This window comes from Coenobita brevimanus, chromosome 49 (genome assembly GCF_032717465.1).
Source record: "Coenobita brevimanus isolate Jiangsu-jjx chromosome 49, ASM3271746v2, whole genome shotgun sequence".
Taxonomy (NCBI): Eukaryota; Metazoa; Arthropoda; class Malacostraca; order Decapoda; family Coenobitidae; genus Coenobita; species Coenobita brevimanus.
In genome coordinates, this window is record NC_137002.1 from 15,402,324 (window position 1) to 15,415,022 (window position 12,699).

A 12,699-nucleotide genomic window follows, 5' to 3' on the forward strand; every position below is an offset into this window, starting at 1 on the left:
TCATGTGGACTGAGCAAAAATAAGATAAACCCGTTCTCGAGATTCATTAAAAAATGGATTCTTGTCTCTTTAATTCCAATACATTCATAGGTTTTTCCAGTAACCATTCCATAAGGATTATATCACAGGCTCAAAAAACACGGCTGACTTAATTTTTCTTATTTTTTTAAAATACTCAAAACTAGTTTAGGTTCTTGCTCACCCAGGATGTAAATTTAGTGGGTGGGTGTTTTATTGCAGGGAAAGACCAAGCCTTAGCAAGAGAGAGAGAGAGAGAGAGAGAGAGAGAGAGACCTTTCTCAGTGTTCCTCGTGTACTCGATATAGTCCTAATGCCATATTTTTGTATTTCACTACACTTCTCCATCAGGCACCCACCCAAGTTCTACCCACCCCAATCCCTCCCCTTCCCTTCTTCTCCTCCCCATCCCCCTCTCCCATCCTCTTTTCACCTTTCCATCTTCTCTTCTCCCTCCTTTCCCATCTTAATCTCTTTTCCTCCCTCCTTTCCCTTTCCCCACCCCTCTCCTGCCCCCTCCTCTTCCCCCTCCCTAATTCTGTCCCTAGTCTCTCTCCCCTCCCCTATCTCCCTCTCTTACCCTCATTACCTTCCTCAATCCCAGGCCTTCCTCCTTACCCCTCCCCTACTCTCCTTCCCCTCAACGACCCTTCTCTTACTCTCATTTCCTTCCTCATTTCCACCTCCTGCCCTCATTCTCCTCCCCCACCCATCTCCTATGTTCTATCCCCTCCCCCATCCATCTTCAATCTTCTTTCCTCTCCCCAACCCCCCTTCTACTCTCTTGCCCCTACCCAACCCTCTTTTCCCTGCCCATTCCCTCAACTCCCCTCCTTCCTCTCTACCGTCCATCTTCTATACATTTTCCCCTCCCCAACCCCACTCCAACTTTCTTGCCCATCTCCAACCCTCCTTTTCCCTTCCCACTCCCTCAGCTCCTTTCCTCCCCATCTCCCACCCATCTCTTACCCTCGTTTCCCTTCTTGATTCCCCTGTACTACTTCCTTTCCCCTCCCCCGACCCCTCTTCTCTCAATTTCTCCATTCCTTACCCCATCCCCTAATCTTTTCCCTCTCCTATCTCCTTCTCTCATCCTCTTTCCTCTCCTTAATCCCTCTCCTTCTCCTCCCACCCCCTCCCCTCCTCTCTTCCCCCTCTCCATCCCCTCACCTCCCCTCCCCATCCCCCACCTCTACTGTACACCGTGCCTCGCTTACCCCATCTCCTCTCTCTTCGTTCTAATTTCCATCACAAAATACCCACTCTCACTTACCCACTTACCTTATAAATCCCCTGCCCAACACCCACTTACCCCTACTCATGTTCCCCCCACCTCTCTCTCTCTCTCTCTCTCTCTATCTCTTTGCCTAGATTCCTTAGCACTTCTACCTACTCTATCCCAGATTTTACCTTCTCGCACTGTTCTTTCTCCTTTCTCTATCACTCCTTTTCTTTTTCTCATTTTCACAAAGATGTCTTTTGAGTTCCACGTCATATTTTTTTCATTTTTTTAATTCCTTGATTATTTTCTGCTCTTTCCCTCACTCTAATTTTTCTACGTGATTTCCACCTTTCGATAACTCCTTTACCTCTCATTATAATTATATTCCTTGTCTTATTCTTCCAGACATTCATATTTTCATTTCTCCATTTTTTCTTACAGTTCTTTATGTCTTCTGATTTTTGCTTCATTCTTTTAAATCATTCCCATATCATTTCCTTATGTCCCTGTCCAGTCTATTTTATGTCTAATTCCCGCTTATATTCCTGCTGATTCTGCTTAATATTTCCATACATTAGTAGTATTTTTTTCTCTCATACATTACTTTCTATTTTTCTCTTGGTGAATTTTCTTTCTGTCTCTTATTTCTAAATCTCGTTTTCACCTTATCTCTCAAATTCTTTTTTTTTCTTTCTTTTTTTTTTCTAACTTCCCCATTTTTATTTCACTGCTACAACATTGTACTTTTATTACCTTCACACATTCTCATATTTTGTACTGTGTTTTCTCCCTTTCGCTTCTCTTTTGTAATTTCTTTTCACTGACAAGTTCCTTTGCAAAATATAACTTCTGTGTTTCCTCTTTTCTCATATTATCTTGTTCAGCTTCACTGTTTGACACATTTTCCTTCTCTAGCACTAAGGCCGATATTCTCATCGGTTAAGGAGGCTCCCTAGCACTTCTTCCTTAGCGATTTATTTTTTGATGAGGATGGTTACTATTCTCCTGTACGTTACTTATGCAGTGTTTGGCGAAAATGGAAGGATCCGTGTGACACATGGGAGGTCGGTAAGGTATAAGAGGAAAAATAAATCACTTAAGAAAAAGTGTTAAGCAGTTTCCATAACCGATGAAAATACCGGCCTAAATTTTCCCCTGTTTCTCTTCTAAAAATCTAGTCTCTTCCAGTTTCACCAAACCCTCGCCCCGTATTCTCGTTGGTTATGGAAGCGCCCTAGCATCTCTTTCTTAGCGATTCATTTCTAGATACGGGTAGTTAATAACAGTTTGCATGATATTTATTCTGAGTATGGTGGTACTTGAGTAAGTTTAATGACACAGAAGAGGATAGTAAGGAGTAATTAGAATATGAACCTCTCTGGAAGAGATGTTACAGAGCTTCCTTAAGCGACGAGAATATGGGCCCCTCCTCTCTCCCTGCTTCACTTCCAAACCTCTCCTTTCTCACTACTTCACCTCCAAACCCCTCCTCTCTCTCTGCTTCACCTCCAAACCCCTCCTCTCTCCCTGCTTCACCTCCAAACCCCTCCACTCTCCCTGCTTCTCCTCCAAACCCCTCCTTTCTCCCTGCTTCACCTCCAAACCCCTCCTCTCTCCCTGCTTCATCTCCAAACCCCTCCTCTCTCCCTGCTTCACCTCCAAACCCCTCCACTCTCCCTGCTTCACCTCCAAACCCATCCTCTCTCCCTGCTTCACCTCCAAACCTCTCCTCTCTCCCTGCTTCACCTTCAAACCCCTCCTCTCTCCCTGCTTCACCTCCAAACCTCTCCTCTCTCCCTGCTTCACCTTCAAACCCCTCCTCTCTCCCTGCTTCACCTGAGGACGCCATTAATGTTCCTGCTACAACAAGACGATTTTTTTCAACTTTTGAGAACAACATGGTAATGAAGGAGGCAATGTACACGATGACTAACTCCTCTAATTAACAAAACCTCTCCTGAGATTAATAAACTCTTCCGGAAAAAGCAATATATATATATATATATATATATATATATATATATATATATATATATATATATATATATATATATATATAGATGACTTTCGTTTGGAAAAAATTTAAAACTTTCTCTCCCCTTTCCTTCATTGTTCATCTAATTATTCCACTTCTTGTTTCGATGATTATTTTTTAAAAATATACTTCTATTTATTCTTTTTCCTTACTACGATTTCTGTCAGTTTAATAATTTAACCTAATAATACAGAAATGACCTGTTGGAATGAAATTATTTAATCCTTCACTATATCTCCCCCAAATAAATGTCATCTTTTGGTGGTAGAGAGACCAATATAAAGAAAAAGACATCATGACTATTATTATTAAGATAATCTTTTTCCTTTTCAGTTTGCTTTAAGGTTAACTTTGTCCTCTGCCGGCAACGAGAATAGGATAAAGCTACGTCAACCACTCAAAGCCGATACTATTTTTTTCTGAACCTGTCGCTACAAGAGGGCTGTTTAAAGCTGCCTATACCCTTTTTACTCTAACTTGGTCTAAAGCTGTCATCTCTGCACCTAGGATGCTGCATTGCAACAAAAGATTAATACTAGAATATGATGGTAGTCAAGAAGAGGTGCTGTCATTAAGATGAAGACCTGTACTATTGTCTTGCTGCTACCCAGCTACGTGAAATAAGCTGAAAAATTAAAAAAAAAAAAAATCGGGACCAAATTAGATAAAAAACACTCTAGTATCCTCTGGCCGTGAAAGAAATACTCTTATCATCTGAAAAAACGCCATCTCACTGAAGGGATATAACACACACACACACACACACACACACATATATATATATATATATATATATATTATATATATATATATATATATATATATATATATATATATATATATATATTAGTGTGGTCCTTAAAATGAAAGTTTGAATTATTACACTCCCACCCATGGAATTTGTTACATATAGTCAGAAAACCCTGTGATTATTATTATTATGTTTTAAGTTGATGGGAACATCATGCACATCGGCTTCAAAGTCTGTTCACAACTACTGTAATCCCTTCATTTACACGGTTTTCATTTGCTCGGATTCGGAAATACGTGATTTTTTTATGAGTAATTTGAGTAATTTTTTTTGTGAGTATAATAAAAATGTTCAATACCCCGCGGTACTGGGAGATACAGAAATGGGAGAATAATCTGGTACAGTAAGGGTTAAGAAAACATAAAACTTTAGGAAATTATACAAGTATAAAACATATTTATATTAATTTATTTCATATTTCATTGTCATAAATATACACAAATATTTCTAGAAAGTTAGCTTCTATCAAAAGTAAGTTATGTCAGTGCTCCCTGGAGTTAGTTCTCCTTTCCACTGCAACGCGGCACCACCTACTTGGCATCTGTTTACAGGCCAAGCTTCGCTCAGCTGTTGTCAGAGTTTGCATGAGAGAAACAAAATTCGGAGTTTTATTTGGTTTCTGCTTCCAGTATCTTCAAGGACATATAGTTTAGCATTCTAGTGTGCCATACGGCCTGTAGTTCAACACCCATATGCAAAACAGAAGCGGTAAACACTTTTGGTTATTTTTCTTCTTATTTTCCTAATTCGCAGAAAAAATGTTTACAAAACGAAAGATGTACCTCGTATCCCCTGCACCGGAACTCAAACGGGAGCCAGCTACCATCCACTGGAGAAGTGCTTGGAGTTGTACTGCATCAGCTCCGCAAAAAGACAACCATCAGGGCTGTCGCCACCAATGTTGCTGAGATGGTCCTCCATTACTGGGAGACAGCAAGGAGTACCACTACTAGGAAAGACCATATTATCTCCAAAATTGAGAAATCATACAGTGAGTATGAACTAATTAAGAAGGGACGCCACAGAGGTCGGCAGCTCGTGTACAAAGGGAGGAGGCCTTCCTGGTCTCCTTGAAGGACCTCTTTGATGTTGCACACCAGGATGCTCTCAATATGATGACAAACAATGAAGACAAGGCATTCTTAGTGGCTCAGTGAGAACCTGGGTGGAGAGGAAAAATGGGGAACATTGACATGGTCTTGCCTGCAAAGGAGAAAAGAACAGAAAAGCAGAAAGAGAGAGAAAAAATCTTGAAAAAGCAAGCTGAGGAAATGGCCACTGCATCCTCTTCTGTTGTTGAGCTAGAATCGGCATCATCTAATTCCAGTCCTGAAGATTCATTGGAAGATAGAGAGGAGTTTCAAGGAGCCACTGGTGGCAGAAGACCTTGCAAGAGGAGAAAGCGAGTCAACATAATGACTCCATCTTTGGCGACAACATTAGATCGGACAAAGTTGACAGATAGGGGAGCAACATGTCCTATTTGAAACAGCTCATTCTCTTGGGGCTAATGTGGAGGAGATGAACATTAACCGGTCTTCAATTCGCCGTCATCGATTGAAACACAGAGAACATTTTGCAACACTTCTGAAGCAGGAGTTCACAGCAGAGACACCACTTATTGTACAATGGGATGGAAAGTTGTTACAGGATCTCACATCAAAGAAGCATTTTGACCGTCTGCCTGTGCTGGTATTAGGAAGTGGGACGAGCCAACTCCTCAGTGTACCAAAACTATCAAATGGAACAAGCCCAGAGATTGCATGCGTGGTTCTTGAAGCCCTCAATGACTGGGGAATCATGGATTCTGTTGTTAGTATGTCCTTCGACACAACAGCCTCAAACACCGGAAGGAAGAATGGTGCCTGTGTGATCCTGGAGTATGAAATGGAGACTGATCTCTAGTACTTCGCCTGCCAACACCATGTCTTGGAGCTCATTGTCAAAGCAGTGTTTGTAACCCTTCTTGGCTCTTCTGCAGCTCCTGAAGTACTCCTCTTTAAGTGCTTCCAAGATCGGTGGGAGTTCCTTGACAGAGAGAACTATTGTACTGAACACAAGGACAAGGATGTAATTGGAATGATTGATGACATCAGGGTAGAGACAATGCAATGGCCCTTGAAGGTACTGGAGACAAGGAAGGACCTGCAGAATGACTACCTTGAGCCTGTAGAACTAATACTCATCTTCCTTGGTGGGACTCCACCAGGAGGAGTACACTTCAGGGCTCCTGGACCAATGCACCAGGCAAGGAGGATGAGCAAGATCATCTGTTCTCTAAAAGTGTGGATGTTCCAAAAGCAGTTCCATCTCACAGCTAAAGAGGAGCATGCACTCCTGGGCATGTTCATCTTTGCTGTCCGGATGTACTCACAGGTGTGGACAGATGCTCCTCTTGCTGCTGCTGCTCCTTGCCAAGACCTTGACTTCTTGAAGGCTCTGAATTCCTACAAAAAGGTGAACATGGCAGTCAGGAAGGCAACACTTGGGAAGTTCTCCAACCGTCACTGGTACCTTTCGGAGGAGATGCTGGGGCTTTCCCTCTTTGATGACAATGTCTCCAGTGAGGAAAAGAGAAGTATCTTGGAGGTTATGAAGACAAGAAAAGGAACAGAGGAGGGTTCCAAGTGAGTGACAGTGCCACAAAGTGCTATCAACAGTTCTTCTTTGGGAGACTTTGCCTCTGAAAGAAAGCAGTTTCTCAAGAAGCTCAAGACTGATGGCGATTCCTAGAGTATGATCCAGAGGGGTAGTCTATGATCCAGAGGGGTAGTCTGCAAGCAGGACTACAGAAAAGCAGTTTGTCGTTGATTTCAGGTTTGAATTTCCCACCCACGACAGCACATTTCTTTGTAAATACATTCTTGTATTAAGTGTTTTGGGTAAGATATTATTTATCACTAGAGATAAATACGGTCATGGAGAAAACAACATATTTAATTTGGCATTCATTAATGACAAGTTTAACCCGCCCAGTCCCGGCCACTTTTTGACCACTGGTACCCCCCAATCCCGGGCAATTTTTGACCTTTTTTTTTTTTGCTAAAACTTTCGCTTTTGGTGAGAAACATCGAAAATTCATACATAGAGAAATCGCTCACCTGAGGTTTAAAATACTCATTACAGGTAGGAGAGCCTCCTTACTTTACTGGGTTTTCTATCAGGCTGGCGCCAAAGAAAACGAGTTCTATGGGAGGATAACTATTTCACACCACTCATAAACGGTATTTATTTATTTACTGTTACGAATTTATATGTAGTACAAAAGTATATTGGTTTTCAAGCAGTAATATAGGCATTATAAGCATTGTTTCACTCGCTAATACCTGACCTTTTTTTGCCACATTACCTGATCATCATTTCTAACTGTTTCTTCCTCTAATGCTATGTAAAGTTTGTCCTCCACATTGGCATTGATTGGGGAATCACTCTGGCCCTGAATTTCGTACCGTGGCATGACATGGCTATACTGGCCAGGTCACTGATAACAGGTGAATTGCTGAGAAAAGGGCATGCAGGGGGGGGGAGGAGGTCATGCTGGGTAAGGCATTGTCTCTGCCTGGCATCTTGTTGAGGCAGGTGTCCCGTGTATACGTACCAAAAATGACTCGCGAAAATTGAAAATTGTGGAAATTATGAACCTTGCAATTGCAGGACGTTGAAGTACGTCCTCGGGATTAGCTGTGACAAAACGTGAGGACATGGAAGTACGTCCTCGGGACGGCACGGGTTAATTTAGTTTACTTCGCGCACGAAGCTGCTCGAAGCTGTTCAGTTCTCTCCTTGCCACCAGACTGTTTAGTTCTCTCCCTGCCACCAGATAGTTCACTTGTCTCCCGACCACTAGACAGTAAACAAACTTTTCATGAACCCTCGGCTTCATCATTCTGCACTTAATATCATCAACATTACAGCTAAGTACTCAGCATATTTATTTTAGGCCTTCAAATATTTATACTGAGTACTGATCAAAACGCCATCCACACACTGTATATAATGGTAAGTTGTTGTCTGCTTTATGTTAGTTGATAATTATGACCCCTTACAGTGATAATAACTAACATAAATTGGTGCCATGACCAGGATTATATCTAGTGATATAATTGCGGGTATGAGAGCGGGAACATTGTTTGTGCTGGGTCAGTGATCAACCATATGTTGCGTGGGGCACCAGGGGAGGCTGCGTGTGGTTGGGGAGGTGTCGGGGTAGGGTTTGAACCCTCCCCGGTAGATTATCTGTCCCCTTTGAAGAAAGTAGCCTTCTTTGGGCATTCTTATGTCCAGAGATTCCTGCTAGATCGTCCGGTGCAGTATCCAGATGTTGCTCCAGCCTTTTATGTCCACAAACTTGGCATGCCTGGTGCCATGGTCAGCACAATAAGCAATAACAAAGAGTACCAGGACCTCATAACATGCAAGCCAGACTTAACTATCCTGACCGTCGGGGGGAACGACTTGTCCCGAGATACGGCCTTGAATCAGTTGGCCCTTGATATAGAAGCCTTGGCTAAGGAAATCGAGGATGAAACAGGGGGCCACTGTTTCATTGTTGGCCTCGAGAAAAGGAGAAATCCCTGAGGCTTGACCTATGAAGGGTATATCCAGGCCAGAAACGGAGTTAACCTGCGTCTGAAGAGGAATTTTCCCTTCGCAAAGGCTTGGTTTATCTTCATGGGGATGAATGAGTCTGACCTGTCATGGGATGGGATACACCTGGACGCACCAGGCAACAAAAGGGTGTTGGATGGCCTTTTGGATACAGCATGTTGCTTTCTTGGGCAACAAGCTGCTCGTGAGGGGGTTTGGGGTTTGATCTCCAGGACTGCCCAACATACTACCTTCACGGGAGCTTGACAAAATTATTTGTCAAAAATTTAATATAGAATTTCGGCCTGTTTTATTTCAATTTACTTTATCTGGATTTGCCCAGGAAAGACTACATTTAACTTAAAATTCGGCATTTGCTGTCATCTTCTTTCACTTAATTGCTTATCGTTAAAATGGATAAAATAATATCTTTACAGAGGCTTAGAGCAGCCAAAAAGGGTGCTCTCGCTAAACTGACCACTAATATGACAGAATTTATAAAACATGCGGCAAGCGTTCATGACATCAAAAGTATGAAAGTGACGGTTGAGAAGATCCTTCCTGAGACTGAGTCTTACAATCAGGAATTGTATGCATTATATCCTGATGAAGACCTGGAAGAAAAAGTGGTCAGTGACATGGAATATGTTAATAAGGTCAACAGACACTTGATAGAATTAGAGAGTGGTCTGGGATTACCTGCCAAGGACTTGGTAATGCAAGAACAGGCAGAGAGTCGGAAAGCAACGGGAATTAAATTACCATTGCTGAAATTGCCAATATTTGATGTTGATCCGATTCAGTGGCTGGGTTTTTGGGAGCTATTTGACTGTAGTGTGCACTCCCGACCAGATCTGACAGACATCCAGAAATTTACACATCTTAAAGGACAATTAAGTGGTGATGCACTCCAAATTATTAGTGGATTCAGTTTGGTGGCAGCTAGTCATGAATCAACAGTCACAGTTTTAAAGACTACCTACTGTCAAGATCGCATTAGGGCTGCTCACGTTGCAAAATTTTGTAATTTACCTCCTCCAGTTCACGAAGTGCATGAACTAAAAGACTTTTCTGCATCCTTTGAATGTACGTTAGAATCAGCATGTGCAATGGGAGTGACTGTGAGTGAAATTTGTGCTATTTTGTTGCATAATAAACTCCCTAGTATATATTCGGAAGTGATCAAACGTGAACTTAAAGCGAAGTGGTTGGATGGAGATGATTACGTTCGTGTACTAAAGACATAAGTGTGTACTACTGAAAGTAGACAGAATCCCTTGGAAAATATGGGTGCGACCGCTATGGCAGCATATGCAGTGAAGCAAGTGAAACACGCTGAACCTACACGAAGGAATGGATGTAAATTGTGTTTTAACCAGGACATTTTTGGGCTAAGTGTGCAAAGTATAAAACAAAGAAGGCAAAATTAAAGACAGCAAAGCAATTGAAGCTGTGTGTCACGTGTTTGTCGGCAGATCATGGTAGTCAGGGTTGTACAAAACGCGAAATAAGGCCATGTCGATATTGCCAGCAGAAACACTACAACTATTTGTGTCAGACTTTTCGTTCTGAACCCCACGAACAAACAGTAACCCAAGAACCAACAGTGACAATGGCTGTGGCTTCGAGTTATAATGTAGTGTTGCTGCCAACGATTCAGATTCCATTGGTTACTCAAACGGGCCAGCAGAACAAGGTTAGAGCTTTATTGAATCAATGTTCACAACGTACCTTCATTCTAAGATCAAGTTTAGCGAACTTGAAGGTAAACAAGATGAGAAAGGAACGTTTACAATTGCAAGAATTTACTAGCTCTGTGGGTAGTGATTAGTATGATGTAGTGGAGTTGTTTTACAGTCATCGTAGAAAAGTGCGCAAGTTGAGGTCAGTGGTTGTAGACGAACGACCTAACTATAAACCAGGGACGGGGCTGCAACATAATGTGCGGAATCTGAAGGCTCGAGCTACAAGTTAACAGATCCAAGCGTCACCAGTGGGGATATGGTCGAACTGCTGGTTGGGGCGGACTTTTATTATCACTTTGTTCACACTGGCTATATAAGGGAAGGAGACATAATTTTGCTACCCACAATTTATGGTTATACACTGAGTGGTACTTATTGGTCAGAAGAAGAAGGTACTCACGTAGAGCTGGTAACTGTTCTGAAACTGGCAGTAGATCCGATAATGGAATTAGCAAATACTGATGGCAGGAATACTACTCAAGAAATCAAGGATCTGACAGCTCTATGGGACTTAGATCACATAGGTATTAGTCCCAGTGAGACCGATAAGAAGGGAGAGAAGGTATTACGTAACTTCTATGAAACGGTGCAATATTCCAAACAACAGGGACAATATATTGTGGAATTACCGTGGAAAGAAAACGTTGATAAGTTACCTGATAATTTTAAGTTAGCCTTGGGCAGATTAAGAAGTTTGCAGCATAAATTCATAATGGATCCCAACTATTGCAAACAGTACAGTAAAGTCATCCAGGATCAGCTAGAAAGAGCATTCATGGAAAAAGGTGGAGGACAAGAGTCAGGTAGGCCATCCTGTACATTATCTAGCTCATCATGGTGTCACTAAAGATAGCTTAACGACACCAATTAGTGTTTGCTTGTTCAGCTAGAGAGCATGAAAGGGCATATAGTCTGAATTACTGCTTACACACAGACCCATCTTTGGTTAATGACCTCACGTAGATATTGTTGCCTTCTTGGTGTCATCGTTTTGCCTGGGTGAGTGACATCGAGAAGGGATTTCTTATGGTGGGGATATCTGAAAAGGATAGGGATGCCACTAGATTTCTTTGGCCTGTTGAACCTTTAAATTTAAATAGCCCTAACTTGGTCTATAGGTTCAAGGCAGTGTTGTTTGGAGCCACTTGTTCCCAATTCCTCTTGAATGCACCATACAAAAACATTTATCAGTGGTTCAGGAAGATAAGGCCTTGATTGATAAATCAAAGAAAGGGTTGTATATTGACAATCTGCAAGGAACCGAATAAGATGAGGATACTTTACAACAATTGTGTTGGGATGCCCGGAGAGTATTTCAAGCTCCAGTTTGTCCTTAAGAGAGTGGGTAACAAACAGTGTGAAATTGCGGAAGATACTTGACCTAAAGGGATTGTCTTCTGAAATCCAGGACAAGGTGAAGGTACATGGCATTAACTGGCTAACTGACAAGGACATGTTGCACGTGAAAGGACACGAAAGTAGACCCACAGTAGTGACAATGCAGGTGTGTTTGATCCTCTGGGACTATTATTGCCGGTGACCATCCGGGCAAGAAAATTTGTACAAGATGTATGACATATTGAATGTGGGTGGGATGTTCCCATACCAGAAGATATGGAGGCTGAATGGCAGGTGATATATGAGGATATGACTAACAGTATTTCCCCGCCAAGTCACTGATAGTAAAAAGGTCACACTGAATCTATTTAGTGACACAAGCACCAGTGCTAAATGGTGTAGCAGCCTACTTAGTGAGGAAAGTAGTAGATTAGCTATGGCAAAGGCCACCCCTCACTATATCAAATTAGAACTGACTGCTGTCATGCTAGCAACTCATCTCACCAAGTATATTTATGAAGCCTATGTGGGCGAGTTAACCATAGAGAACATATACCTGTGGATGGATAGCCAGATAACCCTATAGTGGTTGTCTAGTAAAAAACTGTTGCCTGTATATGTTCAGAACAGAATAGATGAAATAAAGGCATTAGTCCCTGATGCTGAATTTCGTTATGTGTCTACAAAGGACAACCCCAGTGATATGGTTTCCAAAGGGACATCACATGCGTCCTTAATAGGTTCCTCTTTGTGGTGGGGAGGACCCACATGGCTACCTCACCAAAGCATGTGGCCAGAAAATGGTCCATTTGAGGAAGTTGGGAACACCACCGCGGGTTGTCTTCTAGAAGAGACCCTGTCATTGCCAGTATCGGTAACCCTTCCTGCCATATTGAATTGGGATTGATATGGTTCTTATGTGAAGACAAGGCATGTGGTGGCA